Here is a 27,534-nt window from a genome sequence, read left to right on the forward strand (position 1 = left end):
ACGGTAAATGCTACCTACCTACTCTAAATCAATATTATAAGTCTAATAAGTACAATCATAGAACACTTACACTATTTCAACTAACTGATGAAGGTTTAAAAACTTAACAGATCACATTTAATTTTACTGACTCCCCACTTCAGTATTTAAATAAAATCAGAAAATGTTTCATATGCATCATATAGATCTTACCTATGAGACATGAACTGTGGGTTTTCAAGGTAAGAATAATTCCTTGGCATGCTGATTCCCTCAAATCATATTGGTTTAATGAATTTAATAACAAGAATTAAAGCAAAACAAAAACAAACATGGAATCTCTGTAAAATGCTTGGGGTTTTAAGTAGCAAAATAAACCAAAAAGAAATAAGATATATGTGATTTTAAATAATTCATGGGATTTGATTTCAGTTTTTAAAGAGTTTGAGAAAACTGCGACATGAGATAGTGGGACACTTTGAATTCAGAGAATTTGACAGAGCTATTCCAACCATTTGAGAGTACTTTTCAAGCATATTTACTCTGACGTTTTGTACTTTTCTTAAAATTCAGCAATGAAACCCATTTCTTGAATGACTGCATGCTGTTTTTCCCCCAAATACATTTTTTTTTTTGCATATGCTTAGTTCACAAGATATTTTCTGGTTAATAAAATAAAAATATAGTTGAAAATCACACTTTTAAACTTTGAATCATATACTTAAATACAGACAGCTGCATGTTCACTTATGATCGCAGTGAAGTGTTTGGATATTTAAAACTGCAAATTTTAAAGTTATACAAAATTGATCATATTTGTTTTTTTTTGTTTGTTTTTTTATTATTTTGTTATTAAATATTTATTATTACATACTTTTTTTTTTTTTTCCAAACAAATTTCTTAAAAAGCAAGACACTTAAAAATTCAAATACATACCCTGCAATCTATAAACAGATATCCCCTTGTCCAGGGGGAAAAGATCAACTGGATAAGACAATAATTACTTAATTGCCTCTATAGATAAAGAACTTACATCTAGGTTTTATCCCTAAATTGCTCCCTAACAACCACAACAAAAAAGGGGGAGCACATCCATATAACAGCACAGACACAAAAAAAAAGGAAAGGGGATGGAATGAAATACTGGAAAACTAATCCCTTAAGTACTTAGTTAATACTCTTCTTCCCCTCCGACTAGAGGGATAATCTGATTGATTTTCGACCAAAATCCTTCCCCCATAAATATAATAAAATCCTCCTATATTTTGCTATAAGTATCCATCCCATCTGTTTTGTAAAATTTTGTGTCGTAGGCCTCCAGGATTGCCTGTCTTGCCAATAAACTTTTTATTGCCCCAATGGAGGAAATTCTGTTACTAATCCAATTCTTAAAAATAAGAGATCTCGTAAGGATAATGACTCACTGAATGAATCTGTATTTCAATCCCCATTCTTCCATTCTGTTTAAGAAAAGAGAGTTTTCCCCTAAAATTTTGACCATTTTCCCTGTAATTAGAAAAATTAAATAATCGATTTTACCACAGAGCTACCTAATATTAGGACATAGAAATATCATGTGGAAAATACTAGGGTCCTCCTTTCCACATTTCTTACATGTATTTTCTATCTGAGTATTCCATTTAATAGCTCTCCTTGGGGTAATATAATCCTGATGAAATATTCTAAAATTTGATTCTCTAATTTTAGCCGACTTGGTAACTTTTTTAACCATTAAAAAGCTCTTTTGAATATCCTGATTCTCACTAAAATTAAATTTACTCCATTTACTAGTATAATCCCTAGTTAGCCCTTCCACATGTGGGGCTTGTAAAATGCCATATACCATATAGAAAGGAAAGTAGGCCTTTTCTCTTGTTAAGTGTGTTCAGTCCACGGGTCATCCATTACTTATGGGATATATTCTCCTTCCCAACAGGAAGTTGCAAGAGGATCACCCAAGCAGAGCTGCTATATAGCTCCTCCCCTCACATGTCATATCCAGTCATTCTCTTGCAACCCTCAACAAAGAAGGAGGTCGCGAAAGGAGCTGGAGTTTTTACTTAACTATTCTTCAATCAAAAGTTTGTTATTTTAAATGGCACCGGAGTGTGCTGTTTTTCTATCTCAGGCAGTATTTGGAAGAAGAAACTGCCTGCGTTTTTTTTTCTATGATCTTAGCAGGCGTAACTAAGATCCACTGGCTGTTCTCGACATTCTGAGGAGTGGGGTAACTTCAGAAACTGGGAATAGCATGCGGGGTCCTCCGCAAATGAGGTATGTGCAGTACATTATTTTCTGGGAATGGAATTGACTAAGAAAATACTGCTGTTACCGTATGATGTAAGTACAGCCTTAAATGCAGTAGTGGCAACTGGTATCAGGCTGATAAATGTATGCGCAGTCAAGTTATTTTCTAGGGACTAGAATTTGACTGAGAAAATACTGTTAAAACTGAAATAATACTTAAGCCTTATCTGCAGTGGTAGCGACTGGTAGCAGGCTTAGTGATAACTTTGCATGACATTGGAAAATGTTATTTTTTAATAAAACGTTTACTGGCATGTTATTCGTACTTTGGTGATAAATCTCTTTGGGCATGATTTTTTTCCACATGGCTGACATATATTTTCTGCATGGAAACCGTTATATCAGGGCTCCCACTGTTGTGATAGGAGTGGGAGGGACCTTGTTTTAGCGCCTTGTTGCGCAGTTATAATTCTAGCACAGTCTTCCTGCTTCTTCCTCCTTGATCCAGGACGTCTCTAGAGAGCTCAGGGGTCTGCAAAATTCATTTTTGAGGGAGGTAATCAGTCACAGCAGATCTGTGACAGTGTGCTTGACTGTGATTAAAAGCGTTAAATCTTAATTGATATCCGTTTTATCCGTTTTGGGTATTGAGGGGTTAATCATCCTTTTGCTAATGGGTGCAATCCTCTGCTAATATTACACTTCTTGTTAAGAATTGTTTAATTATATCTGTATTTTGAAGCGCTGCAGCGTTTTTTATATTGCTTGTAAACTTATTGAAAGTGATTTCCAAGCTTGCTAGGTTCATTGCTAAGTCTGTTTAAACATGTCTGATTCAGAGGAAACTGTTTGTTCATCTTGTTCAAAAGCCAATGTGGAGCCCAATAGAACGATGTGTACCAATTGTATTGATATTGCTTTGAATAAAAGTCAATCTGTACCGATAGAGAAATTATCACCAGACAACGAGGGGGAAGTTATGCCGCCTAACTCTCCTCACGTGTCAGTACCTGCGTCTCCCACTCGGGAGATGCGTAGGATTGAGACGCCAAGTACATCTAGGCCCTTACAAATCACTTTACATGATATGGCTAATGTTATGAAAGAAGTGTTATATAATATGCCCGAATTAAGGGGCAAGCGCGATAGCTCCGGGTTAAGGACAGAGCGCGCTGATGACACGAGAGCCATGTCTTATACTGCGTCACTATTTGCAGAACATGAGGACGGTGAGCTTCATTCTGTCGGTGACGGTTCTGATCCGGGGAGACCGGATTCAGAAATTTAAAATTTAAGCTTGAGAACCTCCGTGTGTTACTAGGGGAGGTATTAGCGGCTCTGAATGATTGCGACACGGTGGCAATCCCAGAGACATTGTGTAGGTTGGATAGATACTATGCGGTACCGGTGTGTACTGACGTCTTTCCTATACCAAAAAGACTTACAGAAATTATTAGTAAGGAGTGGGATAGACCCGGTGTGCCTTTTTCCCCTCCCCCGATATTCAGAAAAATGTTTCCTATAGACGCCACCACACGAGATTTATGGCAGACGGTCCCTAAGGTGGAGGGAGCAGTTTCTACTTTAGCCAAGCGTACCACTATCCCGGTGGAGGATAGCTGTGCTTTCTCAGATCCAATGGATAAAAACTTAGAGGGTTATCTTAAGAAAATGTTTGTTCAACAGGGTTTTATTTTGCAGCCTCTTGCATGCATTGCGCCTGTCACGGCTGCAGCAGCATTCTGGTTTGAGTCTCTGGAAGAGGCGATTCGCACAGAGCCATTGGATGAGGCTTTGAGCAAAGTTAGAACCCTTAAGCAAGCTAATGCGTTTGTTTCAGATGCCGTAGTACATCTAACCAAACTTACGGCTAAAAATTCCGGATTCGCCATACAGGCGCGCAGAGCGCTCTGGCTTAAATCCTGGTCAGCGGATGTAACTTCCAAATCTAAGCTACTTAGCATTCCTTTCAAAGGGCAGACCTTATTCGGGCCCGGCTTGAAGGAAATTATTGCTGACATTACGGGAGGTAAGGGCCACGCCCTTCCTCAGGACAGGGCCAAACCAAAGGCCAAACAGTCTAATTTTCGTGCCTTTCGTAACTTCAAGGCAGGAGCAGCATCAACTTCCTCCGCTCCAAAACAGGAAGGAACTACTGCTCGTTACAGACAGGGTTGGAAAGGCAACCAGTCATGGAACAAGGGCAAGCAGGCCAGAAAGCCTACTTCCGCCCCTAAGACAGCATGAAGACAGGGCCCCCTATCCGGAGACGGATTTAGTGGGGGGCAGACTTTCTCTCTTCGCCCAGGCTTGGGCAAGAGATGTGCAGGATCCCTTGACGTTGAAGATTATATCTCAGGGATACCTTCTGGATTTCAAAACCTCTCCTCCACAAGGGAGGTTCTATCTTTCGAGGTTATCAACAAACCTAGTAAAGAGAGAGGCATTTCTACAATGTGTACAAGACCTCTTAATCATGGGAGTGATCCACTCAGTTCCGCGATCGGAACAGGGACAAGGATTTTACTCAAATCTATTTGTGGTTCCCAAAAAAGAGGGAACCTTCAGACCAATCTTGGACTTAAAGATCTTAAACAAATTCCTAAGGGTACCATCGTTCAAGATGGAAACCATTCGAACCATCCTACCCATGATCCAAGAGGGTCAATATATGACCACAGTGGACTTAAAGGATGCTTACCTTCACATACCGATTCACAAAGAAAATTATCGGTACCTAAGGTTTGCCTTTCTAGACAGGCATTACCAGTTTGTGGCTCTTCCCTTCGGGTTAGCCATGGCCCCGAGAATTTTTACGAAGGTTCTGGGCTCACTTCTGGCGGTACTAAGACCACGAGGCATAGCGGTGGCTCCGTACCTAGACGACATTCTGATACAAGCGTCAAGTTTTCAGAATTCAAAGTCTCATACAGAGATAGTTCTTGCATTTCTGAGGTCGCATGGGTGGAAAGTTTACGTGGAAAAGAGTTCTCTGTTACCACTCACAAGGGTTCCTTTTCTAGGGACTCTTATAGATTCTGTAGAGATGAAGATTTACCGGACGGTGTCCAGGTTATCAAAGATTCTCAATGCTTGCCGTGTCCTTCATTCCATTCCAAGCCCATCAGTAGCTCAGTGCATGGAGGTAATCGGTTTAATGGTCGCGGCAATGGACATAGTGCCATTTGCGCGCCTGCATCTCAGACCGCTGCAACTATGCATGCTCAGTCAATGGAACGGGGATTACTCAGATCTGTCCCCTTTGCTAAATCTGGACCAGGAGACCAGAGAGTCTCTTCTCTGGTGGTTGTCACCGGTTCATCTGTCCAAAGGAATGACCTTTCGCAGACCAGATTGGACGATTGTAACAACCGATGCCAGCCTTCTAGGCTGGGGAGCAGTCTGGAATTCCCTGAAGGCTCAGGGTTCGTGGACTCAGGAGGAGAAACTCCTTCCAATAAACATTCTAGAATTAAGAGCAATATTCAATGCTCTTCTAGCTTGGCCTCAGTTAGCAAGACTGAGGTTCATCAGATTTCAGTCGGACAATATCACGACTGTGGCTTACATCAATCATCAAGGGGGAACCAGGAGTTCCCTAGCGATGTTGGAAGTCTCGAAGATAATTCGCTGGGCAGAGTCTCACTCTTGCCACCTGTCAGCGATTTACATCCCAGGCGTAGAGAACTGGGAGGCGGATTTCCTAAGTCGCCAGACTTTTCATCCGGGAGAGTGGGAACTTCACCCGGAGGTATTTGCTCAACTGATTCGTCGTTGGGGCAAACCGGATCTGGATCTCATGGCATCTCGCCAGAACGCGAAGCTTCCTTGTTACGGATCCAGGTCCAGGGACCCGGGAGCAGTGCTGGTAGATGCATTAGCAGCCCTTTGGGTTTTCAACATAGCTTATGTGTTTTCACCATTTCCGTTGCTACCTCGACTGATTGCCAGGATCAAACAGGAGAGGGCATCGGTAATTCTGATAGCGCCTGAGTGGCCACGCAGGACCTGGTATGCAGACCTAGTGGACATGTCGTCCTGTCCACCATGGTCTCTTCCTCTGAGGCAGGACCTTCTAATTTAGGGTCCTTTCAACCATCCAAACCTAATTTCTCTGAGGCTGACTGCCTGGAAATTGAACGCTTGATTCTATCTAAGCGGGGGTTTTCGGATTCGGTTATTGATACATTAATACAGGCTCGGAAACCTGTGACCAGAAAAATTTACCATAAGATATGGCGTAAATATTTATATTGGTGCAAATCCAAGAGTTACTCATGGAGTAAGGTTAGGATTCCTAGGATATTGGCTTTTCTACAAGAGGGTTTAGAAAAAGGTTTGTTCGCTAAAGGGACAGATTTCAGCTCTGTCTATTCTTTTACACAAACGTCTGGCAGAGAATCCAGACGTCCAGGCCTTTTGTCAGGCTTTGGCTAGAATTAAGCCTGTGTTTAAAGCTGTTGCTCCTCCGTGGAGCTTAAACTTGGTTCTTAAAGTTCTTCAGGGTGTTCCGTTTGAACCCCTTCATTCCATTGATATTAAGCTTTTATCTTGGAAAGTTTTGTTTTTGATGGCTATTTCCTCGGCTCGAAGAGTCTCTGAGTTATCTGCCTTACATTGTGATTCTCCTTATCTGATCTTTCATTCAGACAAGGTAGTACTGCGTACTAAACCTGGGTTTTTACCTAAGGTTGTTTCTAACAGGAATATCATTTAAGAGATTGTTGTTCCATCATTATGTCCTAATCCTTCTTCAAAGAAGGAACGTCTTTTGCATAATCTAGACGTGGTCCGTGCTCTGAAATTCTACTTACAGGCAACTAAAGATTTTAGACAAACTTCTTCTCTGTTTGTCGTTTACTCTGGACAGAGGAGAGGTCAAAAGGCTTCGGCTACCTCTCTCTCTTTTTGGCTTCGTAGCATAATACGTTTAGCCTATGAGACTGCTGGACAGCAGCCTCCTGAAAGAATTACAGCTCATTCCACTAGAGCTGTGGCTTCCACCTGGGCCTTTAAGAATGAGGCCTCTGTTGAACAGATTTGCAAGGCTGCAACTTGGTCTTCACTTCATACTTTTTCCAAATTTTACAAATTTGACACTTTCGCTTCTTCGGAGGCTGGTTTTGGGAGAAAGGTTCTACAGGCAGTGGTTCCTTCTGTTTAATGTTCCTGCCTTGTCCCTCCCTTCATCCGTGTACTTAGCTTTGGTATGGGTATCCCATAAGTAATGGATGACCCGTGGACTGAACACACTTAACAAGAGAAAACATAATTTATGCTTACCTGATAAATTTATTTCTCTTGTAGTGTGTTCAGTCCATGGCCCGACCCTGTCTTTTTAAGGCAGGTTCTAAATTTTAAAATTATAACTCCAGTCACCACTGCACCTTATAGTTTCTCCTTTCTCATCTTGTTTCGGTCGAATGACTGGATATGACATGTGAGGGGAGGAGCTATATAGCAGCTCTGCTTGGGTGATCCTCTTGCAACTTCCTGTTGGGAAGGAGAATATATCCCATAAGTAATGGATGACCCGTGGACTGAACACACTACAAGAGAAATAAATTTATCAGGTAAGCATAAATTATGTTTTTTAATTTGGGGGCAATCCAGGATTGGGTGCTTTTGACCAATGTTTCGTGCTATTCAGATCATCTGAAGCAAATAATGCTTTTCCTGTAAAAAGAAAAACTTATCTTGTGCTGGTACCCCATATCTTTTCTGGAATTCCTTAAAATTATACAGAAACAAAGTCAAAGGGTCCATCAGATGGTAAATGTAACCAATCTTAAGGTCCTTCCATCGATGTAACAGCTTATAATTTAGGCCCGGGGTAAATCTGGGGTTACCTAAAAAGGGCAATTGTTTAGATATCAAAAAACTGTAGCCCATCGATTTCATCGCTACTCTCCAAGCTGATAAAATATCTCTGTATAAAGGATGTGATGAAATTCTGTTTCCAAGCTCTTTATTTGAAGCATGTAAAATAAATTATAAAGAAAAGGGAGTGCAAATAGCTTCATCGATTTTACCGTTAGTAAAATTGTTTGTATGTGCAATCCAATCCAGTGGATATCTAAGCAGTGCTGCACAGTTATACATTTTTATATTTGGCAAAGCCAAACCTCCTTTGGCCACTGGGAGGAATAACTTATCTAATCTGACCCTTGGCTTCTTTCCATGCCAAAGACAATACCTTAGGTCTTTCAAGAATTTATGAAGATCTACTAACTTGATCATCATGGGCAACATCCTAACAGGGTATAGAATTCTTGGAAGAATGAACATTTTAAACTCTGCAACCCTACCCATAATGGAAAGCGGCATATTAACCCAATTCCTTAATCTTTCTGCATTTTGCTGAAGTGATGGAACAATATTTAAATGGTACCACTTAAGTGGGTTTGCTGTCAAATAAATTCCTAGATATTTCAATATCTGGGTTTCTATAGATGGAAAAGATTGCATTAGCACCGTTTTTTTTTAACCACAAATTTTAGATTTAGAATAGTTAATTTTAGAACCTGAAACCTTGCCATATACGTCCAATAGCTCTATTATTTCGTTAATTTGTTTTTCTGGAGAGGGTACACACATGAGTAGGTCATCCGCAAAAAGCGAGATTTTAAAGGTCTCCTTGTCTATCTTTAAACCCTCTAGGAGCTCTCTAAGGTTAATGGCCAATAGTTCTAATATCAAATCAAAAGCATGGGGGACAGGGGACAACCCTGCCTAGTTCCTCTGCTTAAGGGAAATGGAGCTGAGAGATAGTTATTAACCAAGATAGAAGCATTCAAATCTGAATATACATTCAACACTAATCCCAAAAAGTTCCCCCTCAGGATAAATCTCATCAAGGTTTCCCTCATAAAACTCCACTCTGTCGAAGGCCTTCTCTGCATCCAAAGACAGCAGGAAGGCCTCCGGCAGAGTCGAGAGCTCTTCCCCCCCTCTTGGATCTGCTATACTTACATATTACCTGTAAAATCTTCCTAATATTCAGTTCTGGGGTTCTCCCTGTTACAAAACCTGCCTGGTCTTGGCCAAGGTCTTCATAAGGATCTTGTAGTCAAGATTTAAAAGAGATATAGGCCTATATAAAGACAATCCTTCTCTTCTTTAGGCAGCAGTATAATATTAGCTGCTTTAACGTGAAGAAACATCTTTTGTTTATGTATATACAATTGATCATATAATTGTCTTAATACTCCAATAATTTCATCCTTCAGAAGCCAATAGAACTCCAGAGATAGACCACCTGGTCCTCGAGCTTTACCTTTACTCATGGCCTTCATTGTTTTTATTATATCTGATTCAGAAATAGGAGCATTCAGCATTACCAGATCTGCTTCTGCATTTGTGGGAAGTTTGATATTTTCCAACAATCCCTGAATATCCTCCCTCCCCGGGAGTTGAGATGAGTATAAATTAGAAAAATAATTTTGGAAAAGTAATGCAATTTCCTCTACCTTATTTATAGTTCTCCCTTCTTCATTTATAGGCCCTATGTGTTTTCTTTTCTTTTTTTTATTAAACAAATTTGCTAAGTATTTACCTCCCGTATCACTAAATCTCTCAAAATGTGCTGAACCTTTAACTATTGACTTCCCTGCCATACTCAAAACAAAGTACTCCTCTTTCTTTTTTGATTTTATAGTAATCCAATCTATTGGCCTCTGTTGGAGAGTTCCTTAATCGCAAATATGCTATAGAGAGATCTGCTGCTAATTTCCTTTGCATGCTATACCCTTCTTTTCCTAAATTAATTATATATGATGTAATGTCTGCTTTCAGCGCTGCCTTAGCTGCCTCCCAATATATAGATATACTGCCCCTGTGCTCCTCGTTGTTGTTACTATACTGATTCCACTTTGATTTAAAAAAATCTACAAATTTTAATGATTTCAACGAGTAGGCAGGAAGATAAAAGGAATTCAAATTAGCCCTTTGTGGTTCACTTAAGGTTAAAGTTGTAGGTGCATGGTCCGAAAGTATAAATTCAAAAATTCTAGTGTCTATGACCTTATTCATCAATGAGTCTAAGATAAAAAAAAAAAAAAACTAATCTTGCCAAGGTATTATGGGTTTTAGATAAACATGTATACTTCAGGTTATTAGGATTTAAGAGTCTCCAAGCATCTATTAAATTATAGAGAAAATGTTGTAAAAATCTTTTTTTCATATTTGACGTTTCTAATCCAACCCTTTGTTGCCCTGTTTCCCCCAAGTTTCTTTCTGTCAAGTGAAGAATCTGGTGTTACATTGTAGTCCCCCATAATTATTATCTTATATTCTAAGAATTTGTCTATGATTCTATAGATCTTCTTCCAAAATCTCCACTGTTATTTATTGTGCCCATATATATTCCCAATGACATATTCCTTACCTTCTATATCTATATGTATGAATACAAAACGTCCTTCTCGATTGATTATTTTTTGTTTAAGAACATATTTTAAATTTTGTTTTAACAGTATTGCTACCCCCCTTGCAGATTTACTATATGAAGAACTGATAACCTTTCCAATCCATTTTGCCCTGATTTTTGAGTGCTCTATTTCTGACAGATGAATTTCCTGGAGGCTTATGACATCCAACTTCCTCTTACTAAGATAGTTTACAATAGCTTTGCGATTAATTGGGGAGTTAATTCGTCCCACATTCCATGAGAGAAGTTTAACCATTAAGAAAATACCCCAATGAATAACCTATCTACCCTCTTCTGATATAGAACTGCCGCTGGGTAAAAGGGTAAAAATGTATACAGAAAAAGGGAAGGGAAGAATAAAAGGGGGGGGGGGGACACAAAAAACACCCAAACACGACGCACAGGTCTGTAACTATGTGGCTGTACAGCCTTCCACCCCAACTTTTCCTATAGCGCATCATTATTACCTCAAAAAAATAAATCCTCATAGGGACTAACTTCCCTTAACGAGGCGAGGGGAAAGAAAGAAAGATCATCATTGGTTTATTAAAAAACACTTTCAAACACATTAGGCTGTTATTTTTAAAATTGCTGTTATGTTTTCCTTTTACTTTACCCACATATCTTCTAATTCTGTGAATGTTTGTTAAAGCATCACCAAAAAAACAAACGAAAAAAACTTTTTTATACAATATAAGGGGCTTTGCTTATTTAAATAGCAGCTCTTGTAATTGGTTGAATTGGAGTGGTGGTGCACAGATTGGCACACTATATCTTCATACCAAAGACTTGCATTTCTTCCCCACCTTACTGGACACGTTTCAGACTCTTTCGGAAAAAGCTGAAAAGCCCTTATAAATTGGCACAATATCTTACCCATTCTCATCATCCTAAGCAGTTGCTGATACTTCACTTCTTGTTGAAAAAAAGTATATCCCAGTAGGTGATGTAGGTGCATATGGATAGGAAGATGGAGACTAATTTAAAGAGGTTTTTTTTTTTTTATTATTATTATTATTCTAAAGTACAGTTATCCAACTCACCAGAAGTAAAAATTCTCCAGGTGCCAATTTGTGTAAAAACAAAGTTCATCTATAACATATTAAAAACAACATTGGAACAAATGACCCCTAAGAAGGCCCTAAGTTCAGATTTCACCTGTCAGATCAAAAATCATAGATTAAAAAGTTGCTTCAAAGACGGCTTAAGAATTAAGTAGAATATCGATGAGTGTGGATTCACAGACATTAGTATGCTTGTGTTTCTTTGTCATATCCTGTTTCACCCATATTCCACCACATGCTTAAAATACACAACTCTATAAAGAAGGTAAAGGGACACCCCTTTTTGGGCACTGTTTTTCTTTTTTAGCCACTGTCGGAATGACTGAATAGTCTATGAAACCTTTTGTTACAAATGGGCAGTTAGCTTAGATACTCAGTCAGAACATGTGTTAAAGGGGCATAAAGTTAGAAAAAAATCTTTCATAATTTCCTTTAACTCAAGATAATTATACTGTAACAAACATATTCTTACACATAGAATAAATTACTAAAGTTGTTAGTAACCACTGTACTTGACCAAAATCAGACAATAGCAATCAGTCCCAGTTCATGTTTAATAGTCAAGTATATTTGACTTCACTGTATTTAAACTGGGGTTAATACACTACAGTGAGCATTTAAGATTAGTCCCAACAGTAAATGTTATTAGGTTACAGATAGAGTATTTATTTATGTGAAGATTTTATGCTTCTACTATAAACTTTGTGGTGGTTGTTTTCAGTGTTTTAAACAGTAGGTATATTTGATTTGGGGTATTTGGGTCATTAACGCAATACAAATAATGAATTAACTTATCAAACCTGAGTTAAGTAAAAAAATGTCATGCTTCCAATATCTGTAAATTCTGTGCATAGAAACTTTTGCCATCAAGAAATATTCTTTTTTTCTGTATTCCCATTGGCTATTCTCTGTGCCACAAACATTTACAAAAGTTCTAGTGACTCTTATTACTGACCTCAATAAGAAAGGTATATGAATGTATCATTACTAAGGAACTTTCCTACCAGCAATGCAAAGTTGTTATCTTTTTCTGTCTAAGCCAAGAAGAATGGTCAGCTGAACAAAAAGGAAGTAATGTAGTTTGTATCCAAAAAAGCATTGGGAGTAGAACTTAAGACACATCTTGACAATATAAATCTATGCAGCCAGCAGTGCATATCTGAATGAGTATCTTTTGAAAACTATCCTCAGTTATCATTGGATTAGTGGCGCAGAAAAAACTATCAGTCTGTATCACTACTCTGTATGAATTAAAACATGCATTTTGTTGCAATAGGGTAAACTTTTGTAGAATCCTCAATGTTTATGCTTGATGAGGAGCATAATTATAGAGCAAATCCATCCAAGGTTACTGGACGAGTGATTGTTTCCGATAAATGTAATGGAATTCAGAGCGGTTCTCTGCCTCTTCTGTATTTCCAAGAATTAGATTCTGCAATGGACAATAGCATATATTTTGAAACCAGAAATTGCTATGGAAATTTTGTCAGGATAATTGAATATTAACAGATTTATCTCTAAAAGTTAAGGAATGGTCCAATGATGGACCTGGTAGCCTCAAAATACAAATGTAGTAGAGAAGCTTGTCAGGTTTCCTGTCCCAAAGATATATGCAATAAATGTTGTAACCATAAATATTGATGTTTCCACTGTCTTATGTGTCCCCTCTATTTTGTGTACACAACTCCATAAAAAATGTAGCTTCCTCTTCTCTTGAGAAAGTTTGTGGACATATTCTACACTGCAGATCTTACACTTCAATGTCATTGGAGTATATGGTCCATAGCAAATGACAGCTTGGTGACTGGATAGCACTATCTGATAAACTATGTGATCTGTTAATCAGTATTGTTATGAATATTATCCTTATTATTATTATTATTTCTTTCATGTAATTAGCAAGAGTCGATGAGCTAGTGACGTATGGGATATACATTCCTACCAGGAGGGGAAAAGTTTCCCAAACCTCAAAATGCCTATAAATACACCCCTCACCACACCCACAAATCAGTTTTACAAACTTTGCCTCCCATGGAGGTGGTGAAGTAAGTTTGTGCTAGATTCTTCGTTGATATGCGCTTCGCAGCAGGCTGGAGCCCGGTTTTCCTCTCAGTGTGCAGTGAATGTCAGAGGGATGTGAAGAGAGTATTGCCTATTTGAATTCAATAATCTCCTTCTACGGGGTCTATTTCATAGGTTCTCTGTTATCGGTCGTAGAGATTCATCTCTTACCTCCCTTTTCAGATCGACGATATACTCTTATATATACCATTACTTCTACTGATTCTCGTTTCAGTACTGGTTTGGCTTTCTACTACATGTAGATGAGTGTCCTGGGGTAAGTAAGTCTTATTTCTCCTGTTAAGTGTAGTCAGTCCACGGGTCATCCATTACTTATGGGATTATATCTCCTCCCTAACAGGAAGTGCAAGAGGATCACCCAAGCAGAGCTGCTATATAGCTCCTCCCCTCTACGTCATATCCAGTCATTCTCTTGCACCTAACTAATAGATAGGATGTGTGAGAGGACTGTGGCTGTTAAACTTAGTTTTTATTTCTTCAATCAAAAGTTTGTTATTTTAAACGGCACCGGAGTGTGTTGTTTCTTCTCAGGCAGCATTAGAAGAAGAATCTACCTGAGTTTGTCTATGATCTTAGCGGTCGTAACTAAGATCCACTTGCTGTTCTCGGCCATTCTGAGGAGTGAGGTAACTTCAGAACAGGGGATAGCAGGCAGGGCTCACCTGCAAGGAGGTATGTTGCAGTATATTATTTTCTAAGGAATGGAATTGACTGAGAAAATACTGCTAATACCGATGTAATGTAAGTGCAGCCTTAAATGCAGTAGTAGCGACTGGTATCAGGCTGATATGTATGTATGTATACTCTGAGGTATTTCTGGGGAATGGAATTTTACTAAGAAAATACTGTCTATATTTAAGTAATATTTGAGCCTACACTGCAGTGAAAGCGACTAGCAGCAGGCTTATTAATAACATTTCATAATTTCATTTTTAAAACGTTTACTGGCATGTTAATCGTTTTTTTCTGAGGTACTTGGTGATAAAACTTTATGGGCATGATTTTTACCACATGGCTGTCGTTTGTTTCTGAATAAAATCAGTTTACTGAGCTTCCCCACTGTTGTAATATGAGTGGGAGGGGCCTATTTTAGCGCTTTATTGCGCAGTAAAAATTTTGTCACAGTCTTCCCATTTCTTCCTCCATGATCCAGGACGTCTCTACAGAGCTCAGGGGTCTCCAAAACTAGTTTTGAGGGAGGTAATCACTCACAGCAGACCTGTGATAGTGTGTTTTGACTGTGATAAAAACGTTAATATTAAATTGTTATCCGTTTTGGGGTATTAAGGGGTTAATCATCCATTTGCTGGTGGGTGCAATCCTTTGCTAACTTAATACATTTACTGTGAAAATTTGGTTGCTATAACTAATTTGGTTCATTGTTATTTCAACTGTGACAGCTTTTTGTGCTTCTTAAAGGCACATTAGCGTTTTTATATTGCTTGTCAATTTATTTGAAAAGTATTTTCCAAGCTTGCTAGTCTCATTGCTAGTCTGTTTAAACACGTCTGACACAGATGAATCTCTTTGTTTACTATGTTTAAAGGCCAATGTGGAGCCCAATAGAAATTTGTGTACTAATTGCATTGATGCTACTTTAAATAAAAGCCAATCTGTACATGTAAAGAAATTTTCACCAGACAACGAGGGGGAAGTTATGCCGACTAACTCTCCTCACGTGTCAGTACCTTCGCCTCCCGCTCAGGAGGTGCGTGATATTGTGGCGCCAAGTACATCAGGGCGGCCCATACAAATCACTTTGCAAGACATGGCTAATGTTATGACTGAAGTACTATCTAAATTGCCAGAATTTAGGGGTAAACGCGATCACTCTGGGGTAAGAACAGAGTGCGCTGATAATAATAGAGCCATGTCTGATACTGCGTCACAATTTGCAGAACATGAGGACGGAGAGCTTCATTCTGTGGGTGACGGATCTGATCCAAGTAAACTGGACTCAGACATTTCAAATTTTAAATTTAAGCTTGAGAACCTCCGTGTATTACTAGGGGAGGTATTAGCGGCTCTGAATGATTGTAACACGGTTGCAATTCCAGAGAAAATATGTATGCTGGATAAATATTTTGCGGTACCGGCGTGTACTGACGTTTTTCCTATACCTAAAAGGCTTACAGAAATTGTTAACAAGGAGTGGGATAGACCCGGTGTGCCTTTTTCACCCCCTCCTATATTTAGAAAAATGTTTCCAATAGACGCCACCACACTGGACTTATGGCAGACGGTCCCTAAGGTGGAGGGAGCAGTTTCTACTCTGGCTAAGCGCACCACTATCCCGGTGGAGGATAGCTGTGCTTTTTCAGATCCAATGGATAAAAAGTTAGAGGGTTACCTTAAGAAAATGTTTGTTCAGCAAGGTTTTATATTACAACCCCTTGCATGCATTGCGCCTGTCACGGCTGCGGCGGCATTCTGGTTTGAGTCTCTGGAAGAGACCCTTAGCACAGCTCCATTGGATGAGATTATATACAAGCTTAAAGTCCTTAAGCTAGCTAATTCATTTATTTCTGATGCCGTAGTACACTTAACTAAACTTACGGCTAAGAACTCCGGATTTGCCATTCAAGCACGTAGAGCGCTGTGGCTTAAATCCTGGTCAGCCGATGTGACTTCTAAATCTAAATTGCTTAATATTCCTTTCAAAGGGCAGACATTATTCGGGCCCGGTTTGAAAGAAATTATCGCTGACATTACTGGAGGTAAGGGCCATGCCCTGCCTCAAGACAGGGCCAAACCAAGGGCTAAACAGTCTAATTTTCGTGCCTTTCGTAACTTCAAGGCAGGAGCAGCATCAACTTCCTCCGCTCCAAGACAGGAAGGAACTGTTGCTCGCTACAGACAGGGCTGGAAACCTAACCAGTCCTGGAACAAGGGCAAGCAGGCCAGAAAACCTGCTGCTGCCCCTAAGACAGCATGAAGTGAGGGCCCCCGATCCGGAAACGGATCTAGTGGGGGGCAGACTTTCTCTCTTCGCCCAGGCTTGGGCAAGAGATGTCCAGGATCCCTGGGCGTTAGAGATCATATCTCAGGGATATCTTCTGGACTTCAAAGCTTCTCCTCTAAAAGGGAGATTTCATCTTTCAAGGTTGTCAGCAAACCAGATAAAGAAAGAGGCGTTTCTACGCTGTGTACAAGACCTTTTACTAATGGGAGTGATCCACCCAGTTCCGCGGTCAGAACACGGACAAGGGTTTTACTCAAATCTGTTTGTGGTTCCCAAAAAAGAGGGAACCTTCAGACCAATCTTGGACTTAAAGATCCTAAACAAATTCCTAAGAGTTCCATCGTTCAAAATGGAAACTATTCGGACCATCTTACCTATGATCCAAGAGGGTCAGTACATGACCACAGTGGATTTAAAGGATGCCTACCTTCACATACCGATTCACAAGGATCATTACCGGTATCTAAGGTTTGCCTTCCTAAACAGGCATTACCAGTTTGTAGCTCTTCCCTTCGGGTTAGCTACAGCTCCAAGAATCTTTACAAAGGTTCTGGGCTCTCTTCTGGCGGTACTAAGACCGCGAGGAATAGCGGTAGCTCCGTACCTAGACGACATTCTGATACAAGCGTCAAGTTTCCAAACTGCCAAGTCTCATACAGAGTTAGTTCTGGCATTTCTAAGGTGGCATGGGTGGAAGGTGAACGTAGAAAAGAGTTCTCTATTGCCACTCACAAGAGTTCCCTTCTTAGGGACTCTTATAGATTCTGTAGAAATGAAAATTTACCTGACAGAGGACAGGTTATCAAAACTTCTAAATGCTTGCCGTGTCCTTCATTCCATTCAACAACCGTCAGTGGCTCAATGCATGGAGGTAATCGGCTTAATGGTAGCGGCAATGGACATAGTACCTTTTGCACGCCTGCATCTCAGACCGCTGCAATTGTGCATGCTAAGTCAGTGGAATGGGGATTACTCAGATTTGTCCCCTATGCTAAATCTGGATCAAGAGACCAGAGATTCTCTTCTATGGTGGCTTTCTCGGCCACATCTGTCCAGGGGGATGCCCTTCAGCAGGCCAGATTGGACGATTGTAACAACAGACGCCAGCCTGCTAGGTTGGGGCGCTGTCTGGAATTCCCTGAAGGCTCAGGGATCATGGACTCAGGAGGAGAGACTCCTTCCAATAAACATTCTGGAATTAAGAGCAGTTTTCAATGCTCTTCTGGCTTGGCCTCAGTTAGCAACTCTGAGGTTCATCAGGTTTCAGTCGGACAACATCACGACTGTGGCTTACATCAACCATCAGGGAGGGACAAGGAGTTCCCTACCGATGATGGAAGTCTCAAAGATAATTCGCTGGGCAGAGTCTCACTCTTGCCACCTGTCAGCGATCCACATCCCAGGCGTGGAGAACTGGGAGGCGGATTTCCTATGTCGCCAGACTTTTCATCCGGGGGAGTGGGAACTTCATCCGGAGGTGTTTGCCCAACTGCTTCATCATTGGGGCAAACCAGATCTGGATCTCATGGCGTCTCGCCAGAACGCCAAGCTTCCTTGTTACGGATCCAGGTCCAGGGACCCGGGAGCGGTACTGATAGATGCTCTGACAGCACCTTGGGTTTTCAACATGGCTTATGTGTTTCCACCCTTCCCGATGCTCCCTCGATTGATTGCCAGGATCAAACAGGAGAGAGCATCGATGATTCTAATAGCGCCTGCGTGACCACGCAGGACCTGGTATGCAGATCTAGTGGACATGTCGTCCTGTCCACCATGGTCTCTGCCTCTGAGACAGGACCTTCTGATTCAGGGTCCTTTCAAACATCCAAATCTAATTTCTCTGAGGCTGACTGCATGGAGATTGAACGCTTGATTCTATCAAAGCGGGGATTCTCGGAGTCAGTGATTGATACCTTAATACAGGCTAGGAAACCTGTTACCAGGAAAATTTACCATAAAATATGGCGTAAATACTTATATTGGTGCGAATCCAAGAGTTACTCATGGAGTAAGGTTAGGATTCCGAGGATATTGTCTTTTCTACAAGAAGGTTTAGAAAAGGGCTTATCTGCTAGTTCGTTAAAGGGACAGATCTCAGCTCTGTCTATCCTTTTACACAAACGTCTGTCAGAAGTTCCAGACGTTCAGGCTTTTTGTCAGGCTTTGGCTAGGATTAAGCCTGTGTTTAAGACTGTTGCTCCGCCGTGGAGCTTAAACTTAGTTCTTAACGTTTTGCAAGGTGTTCCGTTTGAACCCCTTCATTCCATTGATATCAAGCTGTTATCTTGGAAAGTTCTGTTTTTAATGGCTATTTCCTCGGCTCGAAGAGTCTCTGAGTTATCGACCTTACATTGTGATTCTCCTTATCTGATTTTTCATTCAGACAAGGTAGTTCTGCGTACTAAACCTGGGTTCTTACCTAAGGTAGTCACTAACAAGAATATCAATCAAGAAATTGTTGTTCCATCATTGTGCCCTAACCCTTCTTCAAAGAAGGAACGACTTCTGCACAATCTGGACGTCGTCCGTGCCCTGAAATTTTATTTGCAGGCAACCAAGGATTTTCGTCAAACTTCTTCCCTGTTTGTTGTTTATTCTGGACAGAGGAGAGGTCAAAAAGATTCGGCTACCTCTCTCTCTTTTTGGCTTCGTAGCATAATACGTTTAGCCTATGAGACTGCTGGACAGCAGCCTCCTGAAAGGATTACAGCTCATTCTACTAGAGCTGTGGCTTCCACTTGGGCCTTTAAGAATGAGGCCTCTGTTGAACAGATTTGCAAGGCTGCAACTTGGTCTTCACTTCCAACTTTTTCAAAATTTTACAAATTTGACACTTTTGCTTCTTCGGAGGCTGTTTTTGGTAGAAAGGTTCTACAGGCAGTGGTTCCTTCCGTGTAAAGATCCTGCCTGTCCCTCCCGTCATCCGTGTACTTTTAGCTTTGGTATTGGTATCCCATAAGTAATGGATGACCCGTGGACTGACTACACTTAACAGGAGAAAACATAATTTATGCTTACCTGATAAATTCCTTTCTCCTGTAGTGTAGTCAGTCCACGGCCCGCCCTGTTTTTACGGCAGGTCTAAATTTTAAATTAAACTCCAGTCACCACTGCACCCTATAGTTTCTCCTTTCTCGTTTGGTTTCGGTCGAATGACTGGATATGACGTAGAGGGGAGGAGCTATATAGCAGCTCTGCTTGGGTGATCCTCTTGCACTTCCTGTTAGGGAGGAGATATAATCCCATAAGTAATGGATGACCCGTGGACTGACTACACTACAGGAGAAAGGAATTTATCAGGTAAGCATAAATTATGTTTTTTGTGACACTCTAAGCTATGGTTGGGCACTTTTATATAAAAGTTCTAAATATATGTGTTTAAACATTTATTTTCCTTGATTCAGGATGTTCAACATTCCTTATTTCAGACAGTCAGTTTCATTATTTGGGATAATGCATATGAATAATCTATTTTTCTTACCTTAAAATTTGACTTTTTTCCTGTGGGCTGTTAGGCTCGCGGGGGCTGAAAATGCTTCATTTTATTGCGTCATTCTTGGCGCAGACTTTTTTGGCGCAAAAATTTTCTTTGTCATTTCCGGCGTCATACTTGTCGCCGGAAGTTGCGTAATTTTTTTGACTTTTTTGCGCCAAAAATGTCGGCGTCACCGGATGTGGCGTCATTTTTGGCGCTTAAAGCATTTAGGCGCCAAATAATGTGGGCGTCTTTTTTGGTGCTAAAAAATATGGGCGTCATTATTGTCTCCACATTATTTAAGTTTCATTGTTTATTTGCTTCTGCTTGCTAGAAGCTTGTTCATTGGCATTTTTTCCCATTCCTGAAACTGTCTTTTAAGGAATTTGATCAATTTTGCTTTATATGTTGTTTTTTCTATTACATATTGCAAGATGTCTCAGATTGACCCTGATTCAGAAGATACTTCTGGAAAATTGCTGCCTGATGCTGGATCTGCCAAAGTTAAGTGTATTTGTTGTAAACTTGTGGTAACTGTTCCTCCAGCTGTTGTTTGTAATGAATGTCATGACAAACTTGTTAATGCAGATAATATTTCCTTTAGTAATGTTCCATTACCTGTTGCTGTTCCATCAACATCTAATATTCAGGGTGTTCCTGTTAACATAAGAGATTTTGTTTCTAAATCTATTAAGAAGGCTATGTCTGTTATTCCTCCTTCTAGTAAACGTAAAAGGTCTTTTAAAACTTCTCATTTTTCAGATGAATTTTTTAATGAACATCATCATTCTGATTCTGGTAATGATTCTTCTGGTTCAGAGGATTCTGTTTCAGAGGTTGATACTGATAAATCTTCATATTTATTTAAAATGGAATTTATTCGTTCTTTGCTTAAAGAAGTCTTAATTGCATTAGAAATAGAGGAATCTGGTCCTCTTGATACTAAATCTAAACGTTTGAATACGGTTTTTAAACCTCCTGTAGTTATTCCAGAGGTTTTTCCCGTCCCTGATGCTATTTCTGAAGTAATTTCCAGGGAATGGAATAATTTGGGTAATTCATTTACTCCTTCTAAACAGTTTAAGCAATTATATCCTGTGCCATCTGACAGATTAGAGTTTTGGGACAAAATCCCTAAGGTTGATGGGGCTATCTCTACTCTTGCTAAACGTACTACTATTCCTACGGCAGATAGTACTTACTTTAAGGATCCTTTAGATAGGAAAATTGAATCCTTTCTAAGAAAAGCTTACTTATGTTCAGGTAATCTTCTTAGGCCTGCTATATCTTTAGCGGATGTTGCTGCAGCTTCAACTTTCTGGTTGGAAGCTTTAGCACAACAAGTAACAGATCATAATACTCATAGCATTTTTAATCTTCTTCAACATGCTAACAATTTTATTTGTGATGCCATCTTTGATATCATTAGGGTTGATGTCAGGTATATGTCTTTAGCTATTTTAGCTAGAAGAGCTTTATGGCTTAAAACTTGGAATGCTGATATGTCTTCTAAGTCAACTTTGCTTTCCCTTTCTTTCCAGGGTAATAAATTGTTTGGTTCACGGTTGGATTCTATTATTTCAACTGTTACTGGGGGAAAAGGAACTTTTTTACCACAGGATAAAAAATCTAAAGGTAAATTTAGGTCTGCTAATCATTTTCGTTCCTTTCGTCACAATAAGGAACAAAAGCCTGATCCTTCCCCTACAGGAGCGGTATCAGTTTGGAAACCATCTCCAGTCTGGAATAAATCCAAGCCTTTTAGAAAGCCAAAGCCAGCTCCCAAGTCCACATGAAGGTGCGGCCCTCATTCCAGCCCAGCTGGTAGGGGGCAGATTACGATTTTTCAAAGAGATTTGGATCAATTCGATTCACAATCTTTGGATTCAGAACATTGTTTCACAAGGGTACAGAATAGGCTTCAAGATAAGGCCTCCTGCAAGAAGATTTTTTCTTTCCCGTGTCCCAATAAATCCAGTGAAGGCTCAAGCATTTCTGAAATGTGTTTCAGATCTAGAGTTGGCTGGAGTAATTATGCCAGTTCCAGTTCTGGAACAGGGGCTGGGGTTTTACTCAAATCTCTTCATTGTACCAAAGAAGGAGAATTCCTTCAGACCAGTTTTGGATTTAAAAATATTGAATCGTTATGTAAGGATACCAACATTCAAAATGGTAGCTATAAGGACTATTCTGCCTTTTGTTCAGCAAGGGCATTATATGTCCACAATAGATTTACAAGATGCATATCTGCATATTCCGATTCATTCAGATCACTATTAGTTTCTGAGATTCTCTTTCCTAGACAAGCATTACCAGTTTGTGGCTCTGCCGTTTGGCCTAGCAACAGCTCCAAGGATTTTTACAAAGGTTCTCGGTGCCCTTCTATCTGTAATCAGAGAACAGGGTATTGTGGTATTTCCTTATTTGGACGATATCTTGGTACTTGCTCAGTCTTCACATTTAGCAGAATCTCATATGAATCGACTTGTATCGTTTCTTCGAGAACATGGTTGGAGGATCAATTTACCAAAGAGTTCGTTGATTCCTCAGACAAGGGTAACCTTTTTAGGTTTCCAGATAGATTCAGTGTCCATGACTCTGTCCCTGATGGACAAGAGACGTCTGAAATTGGTTTCAGCTTGTGGAAACCTTCAGTCTCAATCATTCCCTTCGGTAGCCTTATGCATGGAAATTCTAGGTCTTATGACTGCTGCATCGGACGCGATCCCCTTTGCTCGTTTTCACATGCGACCTCTTCAGCTCTGTATGCTGAACCAGTGGTGCAGGGATTATACAAAGATATCTCAATTAATATCTTTAAAACCGATTGTAAGACACTCTCTGACGTGGTGGACAGACCACCATCGTTTAGTTCAGGGGGCTTCTTTTGTTCTTCCGACCTGGACTGTGATCTCAACAGATGCAAGTCTGACAGGTTGGGGAGCTGTATGGGGGTCTCTGACAGCACAAGGGGTTTGGGAATCTCAGGAGGCGAGATTACCAATCAACATTTTGGAACTCCGTGCAATTTTCAGAGCTCTTCAGTCGTGGCCTCTTCTAAAGAGAGAGTCGTTCATTTGTTTCCAGACGGACAATGTCACAACCGTGGCATATGTCAATCATCAAGGAGGGACTCACAGTTCTCTGGCTATGAAAGAAGTATCTCGAATACTTGTATGGGCGGAATCCAGCTCCTGTCTAATTTCTGCGGTTCATATCCCAGGTATAGACAATTGGGAAGCGGATTATCTCAGTCGCCAAACGTTACATCCGGGCGAATGGTCTCTTCACCCAGAGGTATTTCTTCAGATTGTTCAAATGTAGGGACTTCCAGAAATAGATCTGATGGCTTCTCATCTAAACAAGAAGCTTCCCAGGTATCTGTCCAGATCCAGGGATCCTCAGGCGGAAGCAGTGGATGCATTGTCACTTCCTTGGAAGTATCATCCTGCTTATATCTTTCCGCCTCTAGTTCTTCTTCCAAGAGTGATTTCCAAGATTCTAAAGGAGCGTTCGTTCGTTTGTTCTGCTGGTGGCTCCAGCATGGCCTCACAGGTTTTGGTATGCGGATCTTGTCCGGATGGCTACTTGCCAACCGTGGACTCTTCCGTTAAGACCAGACCTTCTATCGCAAGGTTCTTTTTTCCATCAGGATCTCAAATCCTTAAATTTGAAGGTATGGAGATTGAACGCTTGATTCTCAGTCATAGAGGTTTCTCTGACTCCGTAATTAATACTATGTTACAGGCTCGTAAATCTGTATCTAGTCTGGAAGACCTACATTTCTTGGTGTTCTTCTCATCATTTTTCTTGGCATTCTTTTAGAATTCCTAGAATTTTACAGTTTCTTCAGGATGGTTTGGATAAGGGTTTGTCTGCAAGTTCCTTGAAAGGACAAATCTCTGCTCTTTCTGTTCTTTTTCGCAGAAAGATTGCTAGTCTTCCTGATATTCATTGTTTTGTACAGGCTTTGGTTCGTATAAAACCTGTTATTAAGTCAATTTCTCCTCCTTGGAGTTTGAATTTGGTTCTGGGGGCTCTTCAAGCTCCTCCGTTTGAACCTATGCATTCGCTGGATATTAAATTACTTTCTTGGAAAGTTTTGTTTCTTTTGGCCATCTCTTCTGCTAGAAGAGTTTCTGAATTATCTGCTCTTTCTTGTGAGTCTCCTTTTCTGATTTTTCATCAGGATAAGGCGGTGTTGCGAACTTCATTTAAATTTTTACCTAAGGTTGTGAATTCTAACAACATTAGTAGAGAAATTGTGGTTCCTTCATTGTGTCCTAATCCTAAGAACTCTAAGGAAAGATCGTTGCATTCTTTGGATGTAGTTAGAGCTTTGAAATATTATGTTGAAGCTACTAAAGATTTCAGAAAGACTTCTAGTCTATTTGTTATCTTTTCTGGTTCTAGGAAAGGTCAGAAGGCTTCTGCCATTTCTTTGGCATCTTGGTTAAAGTCTTTGATTCATCATGCTTATGTTGAGTCGGGTAGATCTCCGCCTCAAAGGATTTCAGCTCATTCGACTAGGTCAGTCTCTACTTCCTGGGCATTTAAGAATGAAGCTTCGGTTGATCAGATTTGCAAAGCAGCAACTTGTTCTTCTTTGCATACTTTTACTAAATTCTACCATTTTTATGTGTTTTCTTCTTCTGAAGCAGTTTTTGGTAGAAAAGTACTTCAGGCAGCTGTTTCAGTTTGATTCTTCTGCTTATAATTTCAGTTTTTTTTCATTATAAGATTTAAACTTTGTTTTGGGTGTGGATTATTTTTCAGCGGAATTGGCTGTCTTTATTTTATCCCTCCCTCTCTAGTGACTCTTGCGTGGAAGATCCACATCTTGGGTATTCATTATCCCATACGTCACTAGCTCATGGACTCTTGATAATTACATGAAAGAAAACATAATTTATGTAAGAACTTACCTGATAAATTCATTTCTTTCATATTAGCAAGAGTCCATGAGGCCCGCCCTTTTTTGTGGTGGTTATGATTTTTTTGTATAAAGCACAATTATTCCAATTCCTTATTTTTTATGCTTTCGCACTTTTTTCTTATCACCCCACTTCTTGGCTATTCGTTAAACTGATTTGTGGGTGTAGTGAGGGGTGTATTTATAGGCATTTTGAGGTTTGGGAAACTTTGCCCCTCCTGGTAGGAATGTATATCCCATACGTCACTAGCTCATGGACTCTTGCTAATATGAAAGAAATGAATTTATCAGGTAGGTTCTTACATAAATTATGTTTTTTATTATTATTATTTCAGTAGTGTACCTGTAAAGTGTATTATGTGTTTAGACACAATAAATATTATGGAACCTCTATATCATTCTGATAATGTAACTCACATATATAATAGCGGTTACCAACTTTGCAGGGGCAATGTGTGCAATTTAATAACACTCTGAACTGTATCATTTGCAAAGGATAATATATATAAAACCTGAATCCTTTTAGTTCTGATTTGTCTATTAATTAAACTGAGACCATATTAATAAGCAAACTTAGTTTATTAAAAGAATTATTAGAAATAATAAGCAATATTTGAATAAAGCAAATCAATAAGCATACATCATTACAATGATTTAATGATTATCAGGTTAAAACTAATGAAAACAATCACTAAATGATTTTATTTGCAGTAGCTTGCATGTATAATAGAGAAACAGAAACTTTTGTTATTTAAATTCTCAGCATAGCTGGCAAGAATCAGGTAAACTAATAATCCTGGAAGACCATAAGAAAATGATATTATTACCAGATTCCTGATTGACCCAGTGTTATTGTCAACAGATAAGACCAGGTGAACAGGATTTACCAAACAAAATATTTGTGACTATAAAGGGAAAACCAGAATTGATTAACTCACTTGATTCAATAATAAAATGTTCAATATAAATGTAAAGAGCATAAATCATATTAATAAAACTGTTTCATATAGGTTTGTTTCATACTTATCAACATTATGGGATCCTTCACTGGGGTTCAGTGTAAATAGACCCTCTTAGGTTACCCCTGGACCCTCTCTCGCCATTATCCTGACGTGTCTATCTGGTCAGCTTAGCCTCCCATCTCCTCTGGATAGGGTGTGGTCATCATGCATGCTCAGTGTGGCCCCTTGTGCCGTCTGCTTGTGTTCCCCTGCCCCCCCCCCTTTTGAGTATGTATTTTATGGAAAACTCTTAACTCCACCCCCACTGATAAGGTTAGGTTTCAAATAAATGATTGGCTAATACTAATTACATATTAATTAACATTTTTGTTAATAAGCTAAGATTTAGAAGTTAGAATATTTTTCCCTCAGAAGATGGCACTCGTCACTAAGCTATAACAGACAAATATGTATTTTGTAAATATATTCTGAAAAACAAGTCAGTATCTCAATTTGACCATTAACCAAGGTTGAACCCCACTAATGTTTATAGAAAAAGAGACTTACTGGAACCATGTATGACAAACATGGGGATATTTGTGGATATTTATACCAGTAATATAATGATAGGAATCATGCAGCTATGTTGGGGACCTTGAATATCATAGTAACTAAACATGGATTATTTTGATAAAGCACAAAAACTTCACAGAAAGCAATTATATACTGACAAGCAGCACTAGCTAATAGCTACATATTAATACTGAAAAATAATATACATATGTGTATGTGTACCTGAATATATAAGTAAATACACATGATCAATTGTACCCCTATATTATATAACACAGACATATGTGATTAATATGCAATATCAAAATGGTGCATTATACTGGACAATTGTCCTGAAAGTATGAAATTTTATTTTATAAAGGTTTTATGAAAGGTCTCAGCTCCAGTATCTTGAAGGTTCAAGTTTCTACTTTCTTTCATGTAATTAGCAAGAGTCCATGAGCTAGTGACGTATGGGATATACATTCCTACCAGGAGGGGCAAAGTTTCCCAAACCTTAAAATGCCTATAAATACACCCCTCACCACACCCACAATTCAGTTTTACAAACTTTGCCTCCGATGGAGGTGGTGAAGTAAGTTTGTGCTAGATTCTACGTTGATATGCGCTCCGCAGCAAGTTGGAGCCCGGTTTTCCTCTCAGCGTGCAGTGAATGTCAGAGGGATGTGAGGAGAGTATTGCCTATTTGAATGCAGTGATCTCCTTCTAAGGGGTCTATTTCATAGGTTCTCTGTTATCGGTCGTAGAGATTCATCTCTTACCTCCCTTTTCAGATCGACGATATACTCTTATATATACCATTACCTCTGCTGATTCTCGTTTCAGTACTGGTTTGGCTATCTGCTATAT

The 27,534-nt window shown here is 39.6% G+C and overlaps 1 protein-coding gene across 2 annotated transcripts in view; it reads left to right on the forward strand.

Annotated features, from left to right (window-relative positions):
- USP32 (ubiquitin specific peptidase 32) overlaps positions 1 to 27,534 on the forward strand; it is a 653,327-nt gene that overhangs the window by 436,423 nt on the left and 189,370 nt on the right. The window lies entirely within an intron of this gene.

Source organism: Bombina bombina, chromosome 3 (genome assembly GCF_027579735.1).
Source record: "Bombina bombina isolate aBomBom1 chromosome 3, aBomBom1.pri, whole genome shotgun sequence".
Lineage (NCBI taxonomy): Eukaryota > Metazoa > Chordata > Amphibia > Anura > Bombinatoridae > Bombina > Bombina bombina.